Raw genomic sequence first — 25249 nt, 5'->3', positions numbered from 1 at the left:
TTGGAGAAATTTCAAAACTGAAACATGTTATCTAACATTTTAAAACGTTACTCAATATCCCTTTTTAATAAACAAACAAACAAACAAACAACCCTTTAAAAATCCAGAACTTGCTATGTAAAGACAAAAATAGTTTAAACATATAAGTAACACTCAAGACTCCTAGTAATGTAGATTATTGCCATATAAACACGTCATTTTACTTTTTCAAATCAAATACACAATTATGTGAAATAAATGTTGCTATTTTGAAACCTTTGCTTACTGAAACAGATATATCTTCTATAGTTTAATTTTCTATTTGTATGACTAAGGGATCAGTCCTTAATGGAAGTGCCTGAATAAGAATTTCAGGAGTGTGTTCTATATCTGTATTCAAAAAACCCAGACACACACAGCCTAATACAGTGGTGGCAGACATGAGGTGAGCTATAGTCAGGTATAAGATGGTCAGAAAAAGGGCCCTTAGCATTGTAGGAAAAAAATCTATTCTGAATCTTTTAACATGTTCCGGAGCATTCAAGTTGGCAGAAGATAATATGGTAATTGGACCTATTTAAACACAACAGTTTCATATATAATAAATATATAATATATAATAATATATATAATAAAGCAACAAAGAGGAGGCTGGTAGATAAAATAGGGTTCTCTTTGTTTATATAGTCATTAAACTGTGATTTAAAGTTCTTTATGCTGAAGTCCAGTCTTCAGACATCAGATAGTCAATATAATTATTTCATTTTATGATCTAAACTATGAACTTATTATACAGTTGATACTATGGGCCAGATCCTCAGATGGTTTAAATCAGCATAGCTTCATTGACATCAGTAAGAATATGCTGATTTATACTAGCTGATGATCTCATCCTATATAGCTATAAAAGGCCAGATTATGCATTTCACATACATCAAGCAGGGTTCTGCTTTACCTTACAGCCTCTTAGCTGTGTTCCTTGATTCACCACCTTGGTTTGAACACTCATGTCACCGAATTCCCAATCAGCACAGGTTATGCTATTTACCACTTGCACCCCACCAGTAAATTATATAATTGTTTACATTATTGCTGAATTTGGAACAGACTTTCATTACAGTTGCATATGTTTACACCAGGTCTGAATTTGTCTTTATTCTGTATTCCTTGTATACCCAATCGCGATCCAAGGATTTATAAGAAATGAAAACTGGGCTCTTTATACGTATGCCATATTAAGTGTAAGATAAGCTCATAGGAAGTAGTTCCATCACCCTTACTTGCATTAAATAATTCCTTGCTCCACAAGTCCTCCCACTGGTTTTAACACAAGTAAAACTGGGCTAACTTAGAACAGTAATTTGGGGGCATTTACATATATTGCAGTGACAGGCATATTACAAAAATTGACTAGATAAAAAGACAGAAAATCATGATGCAGAACTGTGGTATTAAGTATTTCAATATTTGTCTCCACATAAAAAGTACTACATAAACATTAAACAGATTCACAGGATGACTACCTGTATATTTTTTAGTTTGAAAACAAAAATAAAATACATTCTAAGATTATTATATTACTGAATTAAGTTCATTTTTGGACTCCCTACAATAACATTAATATAACATTTGAATCCCCTCAAATAGACAATATCTTTCCTATGTCTCCAAACAAATTTTATTTTACACATAGCAGCTGTGGCCTAGATACATGCCTAGGTGTAGTAGAAGTTTGCAATGTTTGATGGGAGCTCTTAGTGCTTCATGCTACTGAGTAGATCAAAAATAGAAAGTCTTTGGTGATTACAAGCAAAGAAAAACAGTGGCAGAAGTCATCCATTCAAACAATTACTTCTGAAAAATATCACTAAGTTTAGGAAGGACAGGGCTTGATTAATAAATTATTAATATTGAATTATGTTCTTTCAAGAACTACCTAATATGTGTAATGATGAATTAAGGTATAATGCATAATCATTAAACATGCAAACTGCTGACTGTAGTTATTAGTCAAAAGATATAGCAATGGCTACATTAAATTAAATACCACTTTTTAAAATAATCCATTAATATCTGTGACTCTGAGATACTTATAGATTGTAAAATGAATACAAAGTCATGTAATCCACAGACTTTCTGCAGAAGGAATGCATACTATCTGTATTCCAAATCTAATTTGATAGCAGTTATCTTGAGGGTTCACTATTTTTCAATCTAAAAATACATGAACAAAAAAATTGTGTGATGTGCACTTTCTTTTTTACCCTCATAATGGAAGATTATGTCTATCATTTGCTCTTCTAGTCATGCACTGACTATATACGTTTGAAGGGTTTCACTAAACAAGAGGTACAGTAAGAAGTAAGATAGAAGTATATGTATATTACATATATAAATAGTATAATATTGAGGAATATAGATATATATGGTATTCCAGTAGAAAATCAAAAAAAGTTTGTTTGGGGTTTGTCTTGTCTTGTTTGTTTAAACGTGACAGTACATTTTAAATATCTGTAATACTATATATAGAGAGATTTCCTGTACTTTTTCTTACTCCACATTTCCCCAAATCTATCACTCTCCTCTCTCAGCAGTCTCTGCACTGAAAACACATTTTTGGCTTTCATATGAAACCACTAATAGTTGTGATCCATCAAATGTTCTGAAGTGGATACTCTAGTCAGCAATGGCACCACTTCCCTGACAGTTGAGCAGGCTATTGCCATGACATGCTACTGGCCCAAGCTGCGGGATCAAGACCTTACTCCTGATTCAGAGATTCCCAGCAGGATGCTATAACTCCTCCACTAAGAACAATAGCCTTTATTTTAAGGATATTACATCTAGCTAATTGAATTTCTGATTATTATTTAAATGGTAAGCAGGTCCCTCAAAGTTCTATACCTTTTAAGGTGCAATTTTCAGAAGTGCCTAAGTGACTTGGGAGCACAAATCCAATTGAAATTATATGGGATATGTGCTCCTAAGCCACTTAGGTACTTTTGAGAATCTTTCCCTTTAATATTAAAACCTCAATCTGGCAAACACTTAAGCACGTGAGTAACTTTATTCATATGGGCAGTCACACCGAAATCTATGGGACTGCTCCTAGGTAAAGCTATGCAGTGTTTGTAGAATAGGGGCCCAAATGGAAAGAGCAAATTGGGAACTGCTAACACTATTTTTAATGATTTACATAATTGTCTTTATGCTATCTCAGCATGAAAAAACAGAATATTTTCAAAAACAGTAATATAATCACCAGTCACTATAAAGAGTTATAGATAATTTGTTATAACAAGCAAGTCATCAAATACACTAACGATGAACTGTGTAGATTATTATTATTATTATTTATATAAGTTATATTCAACAGTTCCTAACAATGTTTAGTTATATAAAAGAATGAAACATAATTTAGAGACTGCGTTTTAACTTATAGAATAATCAGCTGTTATCTGATACTATGATTAATTGGCCACTGTAAACAATATAAAAATATGCTTTTGCAAATTTCCAGCTTTTAGGTCGTTAGTTCTCCAAGAACTACTTTTTTAAAACTTTCCTCATCTTTGATTTATCGATACCTCATATAAGATGGAAGTAGCAATATCATTACCAGTTTGCTCAGTGCAATAACTTTGCCAGCTACATAAATTCAGTATGCTGTATAACATACGCCATCTCAGCAACACTGGATTGTCTTTTCTCTAACCATTTTTCCGGTAACGTGCACAAAACCAGTTTTGTGAGCACCTCCCATAAGGCGAAACAGAAGCTGGAAAATCACTGGTTTTTTTTCAGTTCTGAATTACAAACCAGCTCATGATTTTTAAATTCTGCAAGAACAATATGCACGTCAACTAACCACAGAAATTATGAGTTTATTTGTTGTAAATTCCGTTTTGTTATTATTTCCTAACTTTGTGCCATATATTCTTTTCCTCCTAGCATTGGTAAAGTCACTGTTCAACAGTAGATGGAGTAGTGGGTAATTATTGTATCTTGGTTATTTGTAAGTGTCTGCATAATTTTTTTGACCAATGACACACAAGACTAAAACTAATAAAAGGTGAATTTGCTGCTGAATTTTAAAAAATTAAGCATCTAAGAGGAATAGTGAGAATTAAATGTCCAAGCTCAAATCTGACAAAATAGTTAAGAAAAGACTTACAGTTATTCATAAAACACACACTGTAAGTTTGTTCATAACTTTCTAAATAACAAACCTTGGGTTAGCTGAATATAACAAATATATATGTCCTCAACCTTCAATCATCCACAAGTATTTTTCTTTTGATGTACAGGAATGGTGAAGTGTCTTCTAAAAGTGAAGTTCATAAATATTCCATGCTTCGGGCCTTGTAATGAAAAGGAAAAAGTGCAAGTCTAAATTAAAATAATCATTACATGGACAACTATTTTCACACTTTTATCAACTGTTTCCCCATTGAATTGTTTAATTGCAATCAACCCTAGCGATTTGCTTTGATCTTTACTGTAATTACATCATGCACATTCGTTTGCCAAGGGTCCAATCTTTCTCCCATTGGGTCTCAGTTGTAATTATAGTCACAGAAATCCCAACTGCTGCATACTAGATTGTGGAACTTTGTATGATGACTTAGAATCGGGCTGCTGTATTTGTTGTTACAAAGAAACTGCAGAGGAAAACCTTTCATATGGCTTCAAAGTCCCCTCCCCCACCTCCTCCTGCTTCCTTCCAGCAGCACTAACTCTTTTTTTGCTGCAATCTCACAAATCGGAAAAAGAGTAACCTCTAAAGCTGTTTTAGACTGAAGGTCAGAATTCAAAGGATTGTAACTTAATCCATACAGCACTGTAATCACATTGCTATTGGAAACACACCCAGAAGCACCAGTATTCTAGATGTTTTTATTAAGCAATGTCAATAGGTATACAATCTGGATTTTTTTTTTCTGTACTGTAGTTTATCTAGACTATACTTGCAGGAGATCAAGTTGCTTTCTGCCACTGAACTTTACTTTAGTGTTATGTGAGGTAAGGAAACTGGACTCTGTGTTACATGCTAATGAAAACAACAGCTTCAGTTTGTTTATCTTAATACTTACAAGAGGCACCTCTTGCAGCCTAAATGTAAACAAAGCTTAAACTCTTTTTAGTCCTTGCATACTTTCAGGGTGCTAATAATTTTTTTCAAAAAAAATAATTAAGCACATTATTATTGATGTGTTTCAATCTACACTTCCTACCTGAAAACAGAGCTCCTTTAAGAGATGTCTAATTCCTGAGCCACTGTGATCAGTTCAGTTATAGATCAAGAAAACCTATATTGTCATTCCATGAACACAAGATGCCAGGACTCTTTTAGAGTTAGGAGCAGCAGAGCAAATATCATAGGGGGCACTCTGTAGTTGCTCTCTCAGGCCAAATTCCCACTGACTTCCAGGGGAGACAGGCCCGAAGACTTCAGGATGGACCCAAAAGAATATAGGGCTAAATTCTCAAAGGCCAAGGTTCGGCTTCCTTTTTTTGCAGGTACTACCCCGAGTACTTGCCCTTCCAACTATTTAATTTGTTCCCATAATCAAGTAGTCAGAGGTCCAAATACTCAGATTTACTTCTGAAATTCACCCAAAGAAGTAGGCCTTCCTTTTGAAAATTTGTCTTAAGTTCGTCTTGTATCTCCTGGATATAAAAATTCTTATGTTTACAGAATGCATCACATAGGCCAACACTGTTGCTAAATTATTATTTCAGAGTTTCAGGGGCAAAAAAGAAAAAAAAATAAATGGGTGACTTGATCCTCAGCTGATGTAAACTGTTATAGCTCCACTGAAGTCAATAGAACTATGCCAATTACATCTGCTGAGGATCTGTCTTTGGGTGTATAAAATTGACCATAAACAACCCATTGTTTACAGAGTAGTTAATAATGGAAAAATTGTTACAGGGGGTCAATATGGTCAGGGGAAACAAGAAATGTGACTATAAACACAGTGGGTCAATACATACGAAGAATTTGAAAGCTAGATATCCAAATCAGCTTGGCTGAGAAAAGAGAGTCAAATTCCATTGCTAAATTTTAATTATTATACAGTATTTTGATTTGCAAATGCTAGATTTTGATAGCTATATTTGTATATAGGGTGCATCTGTGATAAGAATTTTTATACAACATTTAGAGGCAGGCTTTGTGGACCCATATTATTGTCCTTTTATTCATAATTATTTTAAGATACTTGCGTCTATTTTTTTTTTCTAAATGTGGTCGATACAGAAACTCTCGGTCTAATGTTTTTCATTCAGTGAGGATTGTTACGTTCACATTTTCCAATATTCTTTAGAAGTGGCAAAACCGGAGTTAGATATATTGTGTACAATTCAGTAGAAGGTGGTTAAAACATATTTGACACACTAGTTTATTTTCTCTTCAATAGTTTTTGGACTAATAAGAAGGGCAAGCAAAAAATAATGAATAAAAAAGGTATATTTTTACATATCCAACCAAAACTCTAACTGTACTGATACAGACTGACTACAAATCAAGTAATTGTCTCTTGTTATTGGGAAAACAAATAATAGAGATGTCAGCCAGTTTGAGGGAGAGGATACTCATGGTACAGCGATCATGATGCCCTTGCTGTCTGATCCATAGAGCTCCAATTTGTTGTGGCCTTATGGGAGGACTGTTCACTTTTTCTTCCTTTCCCAGCCAGCCAGAGATGAACTGTTTCTCCTGCTGGGTGGGGAAAGGTAAAACAAATAAAAAAACCCAGAATGGAGACATCTGATGAGGATTCTTAGGCATAACAAATTATTTTGAAGTCAACAGGAGGTTCAAGAACTATTTAGCACATGCAAATAATCCCAGTTCAGACAAAAAGGGGAAAATCAGAACGAACCTGGACCATCTTTTTATTATGTGTGTCTGAAGCCTAACAGAGAGGGGTCTGTGCTCTCTAGATGCTATCACAGTACCCTGAGTAACAGTAAGAGGATCCCTTCTACCCCGCCCATAATGTACATCTGCAGGTATTTTTCTTATTTAAAACTTTTCACATAGATTTAATTAAGAGAACGCTATAAATGTCTTCACATTCAAAATCCCACAAACAGATCAAATAATTAATACAGCTCTTAGACACTGTATTGAAAGACCACCAATTTGTACTGGACCCTCCTTTTGTGGAATCAATTTTTTACAGAAAGTTGCTGTACTTAACAATACTGTATGCAAAATAGTATTCCATATATACCAGGGCCTTTGTAAAAAATGTGCCACCAAAACTGATGACTTATGGAGTTTTTGTTTATTTATTGTCTTCACTAGTAAATAAAGTACTTACACTGTTATAAAATAATTCTGGGCTGATCAAAGATTTCTGAATATAATCTGTGACACCTGCAAATGGTAAAATCGTTCTTTCTCCTTTAGCAGCTGAAACATGTACGCACTGCACAGTACGTTTTAATTGTGCATATATTATAGCTATATCAGACACTCTTGTAGGCAATGCTGTGAATAGTTATAGCAGTTCAGAAGCTGCATGAGGTAGGCCCCAAACCTGCGACCTGACCCACATGGGCAGACCCTCGCAGAGCCCCATTGACTTCAATGGGAACGTGTGGAGGCATAACGGTCCACCCGCATGGATCAGATTGCAGGATCTCTGCATGACATTTGGACTTGCTGCTGCCTGCCAATACCCTGGTTTCCTCAAATCTGAGCTGGTGTCACAGACCATAAAATTACCTGAAAAGCACAACAGCAAATTAAAAAATAGCCAAAGGTCACTACACAGTAAAAACATGTCCCATTAATTCACTAAGAAAAAATGACTTGCTGTTTTAGAGTATGTCTACACTGCAGTCAGGAGCGAGCTGCCTAGTTGGGGCAGATAGATTCGTGATAGTGCGCCAAAAATAGCACTGTGGATATTGCAGGTTGGAATCTCAAGCCCACCCTACCTCCTCGACTTGAGAGCCTGAGCTGCAGCCTGAACCACAACGTGCACAATGCTATTTTTAGCATGCTAATTCAAGCCCTGTTAGCTTGTGTCTGGCTATTTGGATTGGGAGGTCGCACCCAGCTACAACGTAGACATACCCTTACAGGCCCTGATTCAGAGTTTTGTATTGGTTCAGAAATCCACTGGGGGAAAAGAATCATATTGAATTCAGAGAGTATTTTCAAAGTCTTGATTTGCTAAATCTTTAACCTTAATATCTTATTGAATCATTTAAAGATGTGAGCAAAAATTTCAAGCTCTGACCCTGATCTTGCAAAACTTAAGCATGTGCATGACTTTACTCATGTCAATTAATTAAGCCTGTAATACCAATAAGTCTTCCCTCAAAATAGTTGAAAACTCAAATGGCACATAAACAGAGCATCATTTTAACAGTAAACAAACAGGAAAATACATGTGGTGAGATCACTGGGGACTTGTATAAAATAATAAATAATAATAATGTATATGACAACATTCAGACCTTATAAATGCCTATATCTGTATAATATAACCATATAAGTGTGGCTCAGTTGAGGAGATGCTTAATTTGTTAAGTATTCTCTTCACATAGTAGGTATGATACCGAGGATGTGCCCCCTAATGTAGGACTTAATAGCCATAAGCCACCTTTTATTATTGAAACCCAAGGTGACCATGGTTGGGGGTGGAGGACAGGCAGAACCTGTTTTTCCACTAACATAGGACCTGATTCAAGGCAGAGAAAACTCCATGAAAGGAATCCCATTCACTTCAAGAAAAGGAGTACTTGTGGCACCTTAGAGACTAACAAATTTATTAGACCATAAGCTTTCGTGAGCTACAGCTCACTTCATTCACTTCAACAAGCTTTGGATCAGGTCCATGGTAAGGAAATAAGTCCCAATTAATAATGTATTATTTGGGTCTTTATTCTCCTCTGTAAAATGTTCAACTGGATTCAAGCTATTTTAAAACTAGTTTCAAAAACTAATTTAAACATGAATAAGTCTGGAATATCTTTTTTTTAAAACTGTTTAACCAAAAAAAACCAAAACACCACCACATTTGGTCTTCTAAATGTGTAGTTTGTAGTCCATACATTAAAACTGGTCTCTAAATACTGAGTTGAGGCCACAGTAATACACATTACTTATGAAGTTTATTCTATTATCCATCTTATATTATTGACTGTTAGATGACAGTCATAATCAGAAACAAAATTTTATAACAAACTACTCATAACTTGATTAATGGTGTTAGGTAATTACAAACTAGTTTTTCAGGTAACAAAACATGTAAAATGAAAGGAACAGATTTTCTCTTAGTCACTGGACAAAACAAACATCCCAAAACGCTTCAGCACGGAGTGGCCTCAGTCTTAGATCTGTCTAATTTGCTTCCAAACCATAGCTATTTAGTGTGTGCAGAAGACTGGTGAGAAAACACTGGGTTCAACCCAAGCAATTGGGGTATTTGGGGCAAACCTGAAAACAACAGGTATTACAACTCCAGGCTCAGTGCAATAAAAAGGTACGTTGTATAAGCCATAGATAATAATCCATCTTAATGATTTTAAAGCCTGAGGCATCTTAACATTTGTTTTACACAAAAACAAATCATGTCATGAATCTGCATATTCATTGCCACTCATTTTTACTAATTATGTTTAAGATGGGGAGAAATAGAGGGTGAAATCCTGGTCCCATTGAACTCAAAGGGAGTTTTGCCATTGGCTTCAGTGGAGCCACGATTTCACCCAGAGTGTATATGTCAAGGATACTGTCTGATCTTCCTTAATTTGTAGTTGGGGAATGCTTATCTTTCCACTTCAGCAGATTTTCCCACAATTTCACGTTCAGAAATTAGCCCATATTTGGGTGCTTAGCGTATTTTTCAGCCACAACTATAAAGCACTCACACTTGCAGACACATCTGCAGCAACATAACATGATCTCCTTTCAATTAGATACAACTTTAGACTTCTTTCTTTTGGCCTGATTCTACCATTCCATTCACAGTGAGTGTATGATTTAAACTGAACTACTTGTGCAGTAAAGTTCTACTTAATACGAGTAATAGTGGCATAATCGGTCCCTTTGTCTGTGGTCTAAGCATTTAGAATATTTGTATCTATTCTCTATGAAACCTGGAAGTGCACCCTTTTTTTTTTTTAAACAGAAATTGTTAAAAAAAAAAAAAAAAAAAACCCTGAAGAAAACAGACCTTTTTTTTTTGAAAACTGAATTTTGTGTGCAAAATCATTGACTTCTTTGAAATCTTCCATTTTTTGCAAAAGATTTCACATTTTTATCAAATAATCTTTGAAATAGAGTATGATTTTGATATACATTTCAATATAAAGTATTGATAAAAAAATCATGGAAACTTTGTTTAAAATGGACACATGCCAAAACAGTTTTTTTTTTCAAATTTTCCCCACAAAACTTCTTTTTCCATTTTACAACCAGCTCTATCCTGAAACATATACAATTTTGACTACATACAAACCAAGAGGAAATACAGAAGAATAAACACACATTTATTGGGTGAATTAATTTATTCTCTCTCATCTGCCTGTAATCACACAATTGGCTTTCTTAGTGCAACTCTGCTAACTGTACCCAAATCATCTTTTCATGTTATCTACATCATGCAAGAGTGTTTAATTTATTCCATCTTGATCAATCATCTTATTTGATTTTTCCTCCATTTACATAATTCCTTGTTAGCTCAGGAAATTACTTTTCAGATACTGCCTACTGAAAAGTCAATGTGTTGTTCAACACCACTGTGTCTGGGCCCTAATCAAGTTATGGTATCTACTCGAGAACCAATTCCCACACCCCTTGGTGACTGTCCTGTGGAGCAGACTATGAGAAGCTCATTTCCCTCCTGTGAACTTTACCGATGAAGGTGGGAGGAGGGGATGGAAGAAAGTAAAGGCAGTTCATATTAACGTGTTCTTTTTGTTGGCTGTCTTAGTTCTCCTGCTCTGAATCACCAAAGACATTGTAATATCTCAACATCCAGAGCGGAATAAGCCTATCAGTACAGATTCTGAACGATTTATTCCTATAATCGTAGTGCCTAGATAAATGCAATCATGGGTTATAACATCACTGAACTGGCCAACTCTCCCTGTCAATAAAGAGATATTCCAAATCCAACTGCATGTGAGCTAATGCTGAGCTGCTATATTTACCTAGTACCACTACACAACTAGGACTATTGTTCTGTAAAGCTTGAGTAATGAAAGAGACAAAAGTCTAATTTAAATTTCACTGGAGAGAAAATCTCAGCTGACTCCGGTCGTGGTCACCTCACAACTCAATATGCTTGGCTAGACACAATAAACACTCACTCAGTGACTGTGCTCCCTGATTGGACAGAAGGGCCAACAGATCACCATTTAAGCCAACAACAGCTGCTCAATGCATTGCACCCCCTCCCCCCGACTGCACCAGACCTGCTTCCTACACTGGCCCTTGCTCCAACCCATACTTTCTCCTGCTCTGGCCCTAGTCCCCACCTTCCTCTGAACTTCAGACTCCTGAGTCTGACCATTGGCTTGTCTCCTGACTACAACTCCAGTTCTGCCTTTGGGTTCTAGTCTGGCTCCTGAGTCTGTCCATGGCTTGTCTCCTGACTTCTGCTCTGGTTCTGCCTTTCGGTTCTGTTCTGCCTCCAACATTGACTTGTTCTCTAACAACACCTCTAGTTCTCCCCTCTGAGGCTGCATTGCCTACACCTTGGTATTTGACAGTGAGGGGTTTTTTTTTTTTAAATCACTTTTCTTGCCCCAGGGTTAGGTTGCTATACATTTCTCCTCATCTCTTTTAGGTTCCTCCTACAATTATTCCAGTATCCTAACCTTGGTGGCAGACAGTTTGGAAGGGGATGGAAGCAGCCTTGGTCATGTGGGGAGGAGACCCAGGAGATCTACTGGCATGCTATTCAGGGATACGGTTTGAGGGGGAGGTTACATGTGAAGTCTGCTGGACCTTCCAATGTGGGAGGTTTGGGGCTATGAACGTATGTTACACGTTGAGCTGTTTTATTCTTTTTAGTGTCTTTGAACAGTTGTCTTTTATCATTGAATTCTGATGGTGGTGGTACAGAGGTTAAGATAAGTTGACAAGATCCTAACTATGGGAGTAAGGAACTAATTGGTGTTGGACTACAATCCAGGGATACTATTTTGACGGGAGATTATTGGTGTGACCAGGTTTCTTGGTGTAGGAGATATTTAGACAGCTATTTGTTTAGCACTATATGGGAGCAGCTAGAGGGGTGGCTAGTTGACTTGAAAGGTTTTAGGTACTATTGCTTCTAGACAGCCTTTGTATACTCCTTAGAGGTCATTCTTCTGCCAGTCAGCTGTAGCACTCTTTGATGGCCATCTTAGGATGTACAAGAGGGTAATACAATGCTCTTGAGACTGGAAATTCTTTCTGGGAGCTTCATTCTCTCAAGTCCTATCACGTTGGGCAGGGAGAAGATGGCAAAAGATGATGATCATTTCCAGATGTATACTATGACTTCATTTTGCATTTTTCCCCTTCTGGTGACTAGACTATCAGATGTCAGTCATCTGCTTTAGAGTTTATGCCATTGAATGCAAAGGTGGTGACTAATGAAGTTAACCCCATTCAAGATTTGTTTAAACATTAGCACCCCAACTTTTTAATGTACAACAGTGTTGGAGAACACTGCAGATGTGGGCTCTAAGCCCAACTTTGTGCTCCCCGGATCTTTGGGCTATTTGATCATAGGTCCAGTCCCCAGACGGAGCAGCTTCAGAGCAGGTTAAACCAGCTTTGGGACTGATTTGTATGACCAGTGCAATGCAAAGCAGTCTTATTATACTTGGAGATCTGACCCTGTATCTACCCTCTTATTGAGATAGTCATCTGCCATTCATTACATACCCTTAACTATAACTTCTATTTTTACAAGTGTTGACTGGTTCAGGTGACTCGAAGTATAAATAAGAAAAGTATTTATTTTTCTCTTTTTATATTTTTGAAAAATGAGTTCTTTTACGGGTTTTTGTATTTAAGTATCTCTTTTCCCAGTCAAATTTGCTTTCTGCTTCTGTGTGAATGTGGTAGTTATGTCTCTATCTTGGGGTTTTGCTTCATTGTGCATTTTGTCTCTGATTGCATAAATATTGATAGGGAGACACCTACGGAAAATTTTCAAAGTGGTGCATAGAGACTGAGCTAAGCAGTTCCTATTAATGTTAATGAGAGTCACATGGCTATATTCTCACATTCTAATTTGAAAATTTGCCTTCTGTTTTCACCATTTAAAGTAAGTGTACTATTCTAAGTATGTAGTCTTTGCATCTCACTGTTCTGCAATCTATAAATATGCAAGAGACATCACACTCTCTCTCTCCATATAGCTACTTCAGGATACTCCTATAGCATTTCATCCACAAAGGGAAGACTCTCAACTTAATCACATACAAAACTTATAGTACTGCTGTTATCCTGGTTCCAAAGGTACTTCTACCAATTCCTATGTCAACTTATTTATTTATTTACAAATATAAGCTAAAAAAAGCCTATCCTGGGAGCTTCTGACATAAATAAAAGTATAGTTACATGAAGATAAAACCAACAGCTTCCCTAAAATCAGAACAAGAAATAACCAACCAGGTATTTCAAAGGCAAAAAATACCTCACCACACCCAACTGTATCAGTCTTTCCTTCTCCAAAGCTTGGGTAATGAGATGAGTCTTTCAGGGTGCCCTAAAGATCAGATCCAATCTATTTTGGGCCTTGGGTATGGGTGGAGTGAATTCCAAAGTTGAGACCCCCTCCCAGGATTCATGCCCTGCCAAAAACTCCATCTTATATAGCCAGTGAGCTCTAGCTAGAGCTCTGTGGATTGCAAATGTAGCAGTGTGGTATGGGCAGAGAGGTGGTCTTTCAAACTGACAGGATAAAAGCTATTTAGGGCTCTATAAATATAAAAAGAAAACTACTACCTTAAATTCCATGCAGCCAGTTTGGTGTCATGTGCTCATGATGAGAAGCTAGGCTGCTTAGAATGCAGTAGCCTGCCTACTACACCAACTTCATTTTCTTGAATCATTTAAGGTATAACTCCCTATGGAATGCATTGCAATAGTCTAACTTTGAGGTGACAAAGACATGCATTACAGGGTCAAGGTCTACATCCCCCCCAAAAAATCATCACTATTTCTAGGCCCATCAAAGAAGAAAATAGTATTCCTGGTTTACTGTTGCTATGTTTGTCCAACAACAGCTGCGGGTGCAAACGTATCCCCAGATTATGAACTCTAACAATAAATGGTGAGTATATATCCTTCTTAAAGCCTTGCCACATCTTCCAGATGTTTTCCCCAGCCTACCACATTGGTCTTATCTGGACTGAGCTTCAACCTGCTAGTTCTCATCCAGGCTCTCTCTTTATAAAAACACTAGGTAAAGTATTCAATAATATTGACTAGATCAGATGAGACAGAAATAGAGTTGGGGTATCAGCAGTACACTAAAGAGCACATTGGCCCACGCTTCCTGACTAAACTTCCAAATTGGCCTCAGATACATATTGAACAAAAAAAAAAACCCAAACAAACAAAAATATACCCCCAAAGCCCAAGAGTTTTGGAAAGGAAGCAAATCCTCATTCACAGCATAATCCAACCTCCAAAAGATGTGATTTAGCAAACCATTTTCTATATATGTAGGCTATGCCATAACTGCTTACTGCAGTATTTCTTGCACTTATTTCTAAAGTATCAGGCACTGGCCAGCAACAGGATACTGTTTTAGATGGACCACAGGTCTGATCTAGTAAAGCAATTCCTACAGTTCTATATGTCACAAGGTGACTGGCCCTTGAAGGGGAGATGGGTCCAGATCCACCTGTGACACACTTTGCTCATCCCCACACATGGAAAAAAATGACAGGCAGGTCATATGACTAAACCATGCACAAGACAGAAGCCCATGGAAAACCAAAAATAGAAGAGACACTCCAGGTAGGAAGCCCTGAGAGTTGGTGTTTGGTAGAGATCAGGGAGAGATTGAAGGGAGCCCAGGAGAGTCTGAGGGCTAAGAGATGAGTCCAGGGTGGGGTGGCTGAAGAATGAAATCTGAAGAAAAGACAGACACTCAGGAAGGGTTTGCCCAGCTTCAGGCTAGGGTGGAAGACTCTTGTTTGGACATGGGTACCCTGGAAGGGATGGACTAACTTTTATTATTTAACCCAAGGGCAACGTTACTGCAGCAAATCTCCACAGCATCCAAAGCAGGCTGGAAGTTCAGGAGTGCCAATCTGAGAGAGAGAGCAACTGTGGAAGCAGCAGCCCAAAGCCAGACTAGAGAGAGAGCACTGCTATACTACATAAGAGGGAGGTGGACATGAAACCCTTCTGAATCCCACACAAGAGCGCACTTGGAGCAAAACAATGAGTAACCAAAACTGCCCTCTGGAATCTCTCAGAGATATGAACAAACCCACCTAAGGGCAGCAGCATTGACTTCTACTATGATATGCTGGCAAGTCAAACAAACACACTCGTGATCAAAGGCAACTGATAGATCTAACAATATCATCATGAACATCTGATATTCATTCATGATGATATCATCTATAATTGCTACTAAGGCAGACTCCATCCCATAACCAGATATGTAACCAGATTAACAAGAATCAAGATCTAACACAGACAATACTCAAAGTTGTCTCACTTTTGCATTTTCAGGAGGGCCTGCAAAACATTTGGTTTGTTGGAAAAAGGATTCCTGTCCATGACTTCTCACTATTGTTAGCCTGATGATTTTGGAGAGGTTTAATGAAATGATTCCAAACTTAACAGACCCTTCTTAACAGTGCCTTTCTCCTTATCCACTCTCATTAGGCGCACAGGCTCTGGAGGGGTCTGCCTGCAATCTCTAAGTTTTAGGATTTAGATCACTTTACGTAGTTGTCAAAACTCCTCAGTGAGGTAGGTAAGAATAATCACCCCCATTTTACAGATGTAGAAACTAAGGCACAACGAGGTTGAGACCAACATTTTAAATCATGGGTGTATAAATTAAGCATCTACAGGTGCCTGATGAAAATTTTCATCTCTGTGTCTTAACAAGAGCCACAAAGGGAGTTACTGTCAGAACTGGGAATAGTTCCTTGCTCAGTGACCTTGACTATTCTGCTCAGGGCTGCACAAAGGCAGGGGCAAAAGGGGCAGTTTGCCCTACACTCCCTGTTTGAGAGGACCCCCAAAACTACAGAGGAGTGGTCGGGCCAAATTTGAGTGGGAGGCATTGCAACCTGGATAGACTCCCCTGCCCAATTGGGCTCAGAAACCACTGTTGCTGCCATTTGCATCATCGCCCAGGCCTGAGGTTACTTGCCATGCTGAGAGCCTGGATTACAGATAGCTCTCCCACCGGCAGCGAGACTGGACTTCAGGGAGAGATGGTAGCACACTCCTCCCCCCCACAGACACACAAGGCAGAGTCTCTTTACGCCTTTGGGGAGAACAGCAAACTTACAGGTCTGGGACCGCAGGAGGCCTCAGTTTCAGATGTTGCCCTGGGCCCCCCAAGACCTTGGTGTAGTCCTGATTCTACTTTTCATGCTATTAAGCTTCCCATTGTTTGGCTAGAGATCACACTGGGTGCCCAGCAGAGGTTCTGATTCAGCCCCAGGCACCCCAGTAAGTTAACAGCAGTTTGGGCAGCACTGTCACCTGTAACTATCAACTTGATTCTGAGATCTTCCTAAAAATAGCAAGAGACCTATGGTTAGGATTCCCTTGAATCCCAAAACCCAGTCTTTGGTGGCTGTGAGGGAATGGTGAGTAACTTGTGCGCCTCAGAAAATCCTTGCTGTTGGTTTCTATTTTCAAGGCTACTTCACAAGGAAAAAGCCAAGAAACTTGCTTTTAATAAAATGAAAGCTGAGATTCTTTTATATTACTTGGACCTCCAAAATACTGGGGATCCCATGGCCGCTGGTTTTATGGGCCCACAAAGGTCCCATAACTGTCCAGTTAGAACATGATCCTTAATTAGTATTTGTAGCGATACATGCTAAACAGCAATGGGCATAAAACTAAGCCCACTGAGAATCTCTCGTCATGTTAGCCGGGGGAGTTTAATTTGACTGACAGGGGAATGGCCAACCCATAGGGTCCCGGTTGGAGGATGGGTGTGGACTCATCCTTGTCCTCTCTCCACACCCAGAACACATGCAGAGTTCATGTGTGTGGCGGAGAGAGTGGAGCACAGCTCCACATCCCCAAGCTGTCCATTGGCCAATTCAGGAGTGGGAGAAAGCAGACTGGCTCCAGCAAACCTCGCCTCCCTGTGTGTTTAAGCATTTTGGTGCTGAAAGTTGCCTGTCTACCCACCCTACCCAACAGGCAGTGTAGCTGTCATAGCTGAGTTTCCAGGTTTGCTGTGCCTCTAATCTTTTAGGGATCAGGAAAGAATTTTCCCCTTGGGGCAAGACTGACAAGGTATCCAGTGGGTTTTTTTCCACCTTACTCATAACATCCTGAAACATACTGGTACATAATAAGGATAAGACAGAGTACATTTAAAAAAAAATAGAGAAGGAGGTAATAAATGAAAACAACTTGCAGCAAGTGCTCAGTGAGGATCAGAGGCTTCAAGGGGTCAGCACCTGGTGTAAACCTGAGCACAGGCCCCAGGAGAGATTGGTGGACCCATTTAGCCTGTGAAATGAGAGGAGGTCTTAAATCCTCCCAGACTGAGCGCCTCACCTGAATGTTTGTTTCCCCTCCTGGAGACAGAGTGGTGGATTTAATCACTGGGCTGAACTATGAATTGAGTACTGGGGGTTTGATTACAAGAGCCAGTTCTCAGCCCTTAATTAGCTGTGTTACCTTTCCAGAGGAAGGTTGTGATACTCAGCAATGGGCTACCAGGGATTTAGCTAAGGGAGAAAGTCCTCATTCCTTGGCTGTGAGGCTATTCATACTTCTATTGGACTCAATTAATGCCTAGTAGTTAAGGCAGGGATCAGCCTCTCCACAACATTTGAATATTTAAGTTAATAAAGTTATATCCATTCACGTGTCTATGTTGTTATTCTCCTGTGTATTTTGATCAATGAGCCAAGCAATGAAAGATGTGTAGATGTGTAAAAATGCAAATGTTTAACGTCTTTAAATATTCTATAAATTAATGTGCATAAAACAGCAACAAAATACAAATTATATTTAAAATTACTCTTGCATTTAACAAAACACTATGCATCTAGTAATTAGTAATAATACTTAGCTTCTGTTACAGAATAAATGGTGACTATAACTTGAAAATATCAACAACAATGCATCTTTTTTGTTTCCAAGTCTAGCCTCCCTTGCTAGAAATCAGCCAGAAGAGTAAGGACAAGAGAAAACCACATACTATTATTTTTCAGTTCTTCACTTCATCAGTAGCTCTCTCTCTCTGTAGGTCCTAATGGTCCTCAAACTACAGAAGCAAGGTTGCTGCACACACTGCATTCAGATTGTAACACAGTGTAAAACTGTAGAAATAAAACAAAACTATATAATTATCAAACCAAATTATGATTGAGGGTTTTTATTTAATCCGATTTTCCCACCTCAGCCAATTCCATTTTTTGCTAACAGAGCAACTTCTTTGGATTGAGAGAAGTAATAATGCAATACATTCTCAGCCACTGGAAATCTCTTATGTACCTAGCCACAATAGTAAAACTGCATCTCAAGAAAAGAAGTTCATCATAGAGTCAATGGAGGAGAGGAAAGGAAACTACAGATGCAGAAACCTTCCACCTTTTGACTGAGTTTTTCTTCTTGCTAGAGCTCATGCGTTGCAGCTTGAGAGGTCCATTCTTCCATATTATGAGTCATTTCAATGTCCTGAATTGAAAGGCATCTCAAACTGATGTTGTACACAGCTATGGCCAAGGAAGTAGCTATCCTCTCTCACCTGGAGTACACACTGCTTCATGAACATTCTGCAGTATTCATCAGAAGTTCAATTCCTCCTTCTCACCATTAGCAGATGATCAAGAGTGAACTGGCTATCAATAAGGGAGATGATTTTCCCATTGAAGTGACATGAACCTGCAGAGATATTTATGATACTGGTGTTTATTTGGCTGAGTATAAGAAAATAAAATGAGAGAGCACATTATGGCTGTATTGAGGGAAGAGGGCTGTTCTTGGCTTAGCAACGCCCAAAAGAGCAATAATCCCCCCTTCTCCCCCACAAGAATGACTGTGTGTATGAGCTACAGAATGACTTGATTTTATATAAACCTGGTCTTAGTATAATAGCCTGGGAATCCTGGAGACCCTCAGGCTATTTCAAGGAAGTAAGGAAGAGTTCCAGCACCCTGGGCCCCAAAGTGGGGACAGATAGCTTCACAGTGGCTGGAAGAACCACAAATTCTCTCTCCTTCATCTCTAGGGTTTCCAACATCCTGACAGCAGAAAACTGAACACCCTTACCAAATGGGAGCTGCGGAGCCAGTGCTGGGGACCCGGGCAGTGCACGGAACCGCTGAAGCCACTACTGCGCCTAGGGGCCACAGACATGTCGGCCGCTTCCAGGAGCTGTGCAGAGCCAGGGCAGCAAGGAGTCTGCATTAACCCCGCTGCGCCGCCAACTGGACTTTTAATGGCCCAATCAGTCGTGATGACTAGAGCTGCCAGGGTCCCTTTTTGACTAGGCATTCTGGTTGAAAACTGGATGCCTGGCAACACTATTCTTCTCCACATGGAGTCTGCTAGACACAGAGGCTGGTAATTTCAAGCTATGATAATTTGCAGTGGGAAAACAGTCGATGTTCCATTGAAACAGAAGCAACAACTGCACTCCCCATAACAACCCTCCCCCGACACACATACATAAAAGTATGTCAAGAAAACTAAAAAAAAATTAAGGTTCCTTGGTTTTAAGGTTTCTTCACAAATTATACTGTGTTTTATAATTTGAAGGGCTGTTTTTTAAATCAAATTTTCCTATAATGAGAAGACCTAGATATCATAACGTAAACTGATATGTTACTCCTCTGTTAACCCAAAATTGTAGAAAACTGTTTCTGGACAAAAGCAACAGCAGACAAGCTGTGACCACAACCACTCCCCACCCCATTCAGCTCAACAAGGTGGAAACTTCAAAGGCTCTAAGTGATATCATTATTAAGCATGCACAAATTGTATTTCCCTTTTCCTTAAATGATTTTTAAAACAAAGAAATTAAATGTAGAATTATGTTAATTTAGTGCTTGAAAAATGCACAACAATCAGGAATAAAAAAAGTTATAGTAATCTTACTTGTCCACTTAATATAATTAGAAGACATAATTAGTATACATTTAACAAAGTAAAGATTTCAAGCTTGACACATGTGCAATGTCTAAAAACTACAACACTTTGATGTCTTGACTTTTGTACATTATTCTGTTAACAAGTTTTTGCATTTAATTAAAATTTAACTCATTCTAGGATCATAAGAAAATGTTACTCTGAAAGTTTTCTTGCGTTACACCCTTGAATTGTAAATGGAAAGCTTATGTAGGACGTTTGTGATATCAGCTTGCTTTATTAATGATGAAAACATCAAGGAGAAGCAGTAGCTTGCCAGTGATCTCCTCTCTGGCTGACTAGGATCTTCAGTCTTGCAATTTTCCCTTTGTGAGCAATTTTATGGAGCCACAGACTCCTGGAAGACTTGTTCATGATACCAGCTGGATATGCAGATTCTTTACCATTCCATCATCTAAAGCTCTTACTGAGGATCAAATCTATTTACATGTTCATTTTGAATTTGAATTTGCAGGAAGCAAAATGGATTTAGTAACTCTTTGGAGAATAATCACTATCACCTGAAAAAAGAAAGAGAAACAAACAAGGACCCACAATCACAGATGACTTAAAATATTGAAATCTTTGTGAAATATACGCATAAAACTAGAGTAGACTTACCAGTAAACAATTTCCACGTGGTTGGTCATAATTTAAACAGGTGGCTGAGTGTAGATATTTTCAAGGTATAAAAGACACATGCACACACCAGTTCATTTGCTAAATTACTGCCCACTATCTGCATGTTCATATTGAAAGCAGGTAATGTTTAAAAAAAAAAGCCAGTTCAAGAAAACTGCCAATTTACTAACCCTCAATCTCAAATATAGTTGTGGTCAGCCAGCCAGTCATCCCACAAAGCTTTCAAAATTCAAAAAGCAAAAAGCAGGGAGAAGAATCAAGTATTTGCTAAGATTTATGGCGTTCTGAATCCTAGTTACTCTGAATACTAAAATTAAATGCTTGGAACTGTTAGCTAGGGGCAAAAATATACAGTTTTTGAGGAGTGGGGAAAGGAGGATTGTGCTCTTTTGATTAAGAGTCATCAACAAAACATACATACCGTAAAATTACTTACATAATGTACAGAAAAAAAAACAATCAGTTTCTCCTTCAATGGCTTCTACTACACCCTCTTCTTGCTCTCTATTGGTATCCCTAAAAGTTCCTTAGGAATCTCCTTTTTTCTACTCTAGGTGATTCAATCTACTCTCATAGTTTAAATTATATCTATGCCAATGACCCTCAAATCCACTTTTTTATCCATATTTTCTCTAGCTGTGGTCAAGCTGTTTTAATGCTCTCTCTCTTTTCTCATCCTGCTTATCTCACCAGCAAGTCATATTCAACATGGTGAAAATTTAATTCTTTCCCTCCAAACCCTTGCCATCCTTCCCTTCTCAATTATAATAGAAAATTTCACCACCCTCCCTGTCACCCAAGTGCACAACTTCAATGGCATATTCAACTCTTCTCTACTCCATCCACCAAATATTGTCAGTACTTCTTTTACAGTACCTTAATATCTGTCCTGCCCTCTGTATCCCAAAGGGTCCTAAAAATCCTTGATCATCTCTCATAGTGGCTACTGTAGCCTCCTTTCTTGACTCACCGCTATTCAGTTCACTCCATTCCAGCCGATCCAAAAAGCTATTAAACACTCTTCTTACCCTCTCCAGCTGCTCTGCATTCCACTCTCAGTATCCACACCCTTTACCTGGCTTTTCCTTGCCTTCTAAATCACAATGAAGTATCTCATGTGCACAGTCAAGGCTTTGAACAACTCCAGCCCGTAGACATCTCTGTTTTCTCCTATTCTCCACTTACTCCTATCAACAACGCTTGTATCCTTATTCCACTCTCATTTTCACACTTTCTTCCCTGGTGGCTCCTACTCTTCTCTCAAAGACTAAACAGCAATACCTCTCACCTTCAAATCCCTCCTTCAAACATAGTTATTCTGCAAAGCCTTCAAAATGTCCTTCCAGGTTTCCATCACCACCACTTCCAACCAATGCTGGCATCTACCTAAATGTGTCCTAACTGTTTTGACTGAGCATATACTAGTATGTAAGCCCTTGAAAGGAGATCTGTACCTTCAGATATAATTGTACAGAACCGATCACAGTCAGCATTCACAATAACATTGTACCAATGGCAAAAGAGACAAGAGTTCTTCTCTCAACTTCTATTAAATTCTATAACTTTTATTTAACCTCCTATTTTTTGCTCAGTCTTTTATTATTCCTTGTTGTAGATTCGATTGTGCATTCTAACACTAATTTCACCATACAGTTGTTTGTATATGGTAGTCCCATCGGTTAAAGTGTGGTACATTTTTTTTGGCAAAGTTATATTTCATAGCTATAGTAGGAGTTTGGACTTGTTCTTATAGCTTGGTGCTGCTAACCAGGAGACCTGATTACTAGTCCTGACATTGACACTGGCTTGCTGTGTCCCAGTCTCCCTATCTGGAAAATGGCTATCAAAATATCTTACCTACCTTTATCTAATTTACAGGAGTGTAGTGAAGGTTAATCAGTTAATATTTATTATCTCAGGTGGAAAGTGCCATGTATAACATTATATGGCCTTTGAAAACATGATAGCCAGGGGATACAATTGACTTTTGTCAGATAGGTGTTATTTTTCTATTAATTATATGTATCATATCTAGTTCTTTCAATATAAGAAGGATTAAAATATTCAATAGTAATTTGTCAAAACTTGGGGCCATTCTCACTTAAATTCTCTCAAATATTTAGTTTATTGTAGCAGTGAATTACTAAGTTAATGAAGCAAACATCCTCTTTCAGCACTAACACAAGGAAATAAAGGTATAAATCACTTTGTTTGACATCCTTACACCCCTCCACCTCGTACAGTCTCACTTGAACAAGAAACATGAGCATTTTGAAGATGGATAGAATTTTGTAACATTTTAAAAGCATTTGCTATATTTAAAGGCTATTGTTGTTACTTTACCATTCAGTTGTATGCGTCATCTAACCAGATGCCGCTGATCAGTTATGTCCATGTTATTTGTAAAAGCAAAAAACAAGCAATCTTGTGATGACTATGCAATTTTGAAAATGACAAGCTCTCTGAAATCCTGCCCTGAGCCACACAGAACTCCAGATGAATAATTAATTACATATTGACGAGATCTGACAAAAAGAGCTCTGAGCTGTGTTCACATTTATGTCTTCTTCATAACATTCACCAGAAAATATCATTCCATTTTAAACAATTTTTGGAAACCTAAATATTTTCTTCTTTCTATCTTTTTTTGAAAGATCAAATAATGCAGTATTTCTGGCTGCAGACTTGGCTACTGACATTTTATTTCCTACATACATTAAGTGCATCCTTAAAATGTAGGTCTATGGACAATTACTTTATATTCTCAGAATGTTATATTCTTCCAGTAAAGCATAAGAAATTAAATTATATGCTTAATAGTTATATCAGTTTAAGCTGTTTTATATATTTTCTTTTAAATGCTCTAATAGGACATTAAAACTTCTGTGCATAACTTGGGTATCTGTTAGTTGCTCAGCATGGCATAATACAACCAGAAAAAATAAACCAAATCCAAAGAGACTGGTTGTAAGTCTTATTAAACAACACTTGAAAAACTGTTACACCAAATAATTAAAACACAGGATACTGTATCTGTGTTTTGTATTTAAATATGAATGGGAAATGAATTTTCCTCTCTATTTTTCTATTTCATTTGCTTTTAACTGAACCAGGATGGCATGCATATTTCTACAATAGCTCCACCGTTACCGTACTTCAGATGCACTTAATAAATTGCACCTTCCATGAAAAGAAAAGGCGATGGATTGAAAAATGTTTAGCACTATCATACATAATTGATAGGATCCCTAGTGCAAATAAGTGTCTGATAAATAATTAAATTTAATCTCATTATAAGAGTTTTCATAATGGGATAATTTAATTAAATGAAAGCCAAAGGGTTTCTAGGGGTTGAAAGATGCTAGTATTGCTATATTTGGCTAATGGTCTGGGGATAGTATAGTGAAGAAGGGTAATTCACATGGGTACATGCATTATTTAATGAATCCCTCTGAGATGGAAGAAAGGACAGATCAATGATAACTTGTCATTTTATCATTGCTTACAAAGCACATTTAAACAACCTGGGAAATGTTTAAAAAAAAAAAAAAGAAAAGACTTGCAGCTCTTGGAAAGACATCAGTTGTCTCAGTGTCACTATACACACCATACGTTTTCTTTTCAGATATGTATTTTCACCTCAACTAACATTGCTACATTTTGTCCCCCTCTCATAATGAAAATAAGAGAAAAATCTTACAAGATACTGTACAGTTAGGTCAAGTCTGCCTCTAAGTGAAAGTTATAATGGAGACAGCATGTATATCTGATACTAAAAAATTGATAGCTATGTCATCTGGGACCCATTAACAAGCTTTTTGAGCTAGCAGAGTTTTGTGCTTCAAGTCTCCAGAAGCACTTAGCTAGACTAGGATACTAAAACCATATAGTCTAAGCAGTTATCTCATTTACAGGTGATCAGTTATGAATTAATATCAATGATGAAGGGTACATCTTTTCAGATAAGAAAGGTGTCATCTTGTAAACAGTAAAAGTACAAGACCTAAAAACTGAACAGAGTGGCTTTGTCATCTAAAACTACTAAGGAGATATTCTTTTCTAATGAGATATACCAACTACCATTATATTAGAAAATGCTGTGTTCATTCACAAGCTGTCAACATAGCAATTGCCATGCCACATCAGTCCTGAAGGTTTTCTCCAAAGCTAGCTAGGACTAGAGGTTTTAAAGAAAGGTGCAAGAAACCCTTGTAGAACAACCTGCCCATAAGGTGAAGTTTCTTACTAACTCCAAGCAATTAGACATCTGCCTTGAAATATGATAATTACATAACTCTTTAA

The 25249-nt window shown here is 37.8% G+C and overlaps 1 protein-coding gene across 1 annotated transcript in view; it reads right to left on the bottom strand.

Annotated features, from left to right (window-relative positions):
* The window catches only part of EYA1 (EYA transcriptional coactivator and phosphatase 1), a 230450-nt gene that overhangs the window by 123083 nt on the left and 82118 nt on the right, over nucleotides 1-25249 (bottom strand). The window contains exons 2-3 of the mRNA XM_043507718.1: nucleotides 18375-18495; nucleotides 4209-4340 (exon numbers count right to left, since the gene is read on the bottom strand). The gene's annotated coding sequence lies outside the window, so the exon portion shown is untranslated. The remainder of the gene's footprint in view (nucleotides 1-4208; nucleotides 4341-18374; nucleotides 18496-25249) is intronic.

Source organism: Dermochelys coriacea, chromosome 2 (assembly GCF_009764565.3).
Source record: "Dermochelys coriacea isolate rDerCor1 chromosome 2, rDerCor1.pri.v4, whole genome shotgun sequence".
In the NCBI taxonomy this organism is placed as follows: Eukaryota; Metazoa; Chordata; order Testudines; family Dermochelyidae; genus Dermochelys; species Dermochelys coriacea.
This window is presented reverse-complemented; position numbering and strand designations above follow the sequence as displayed.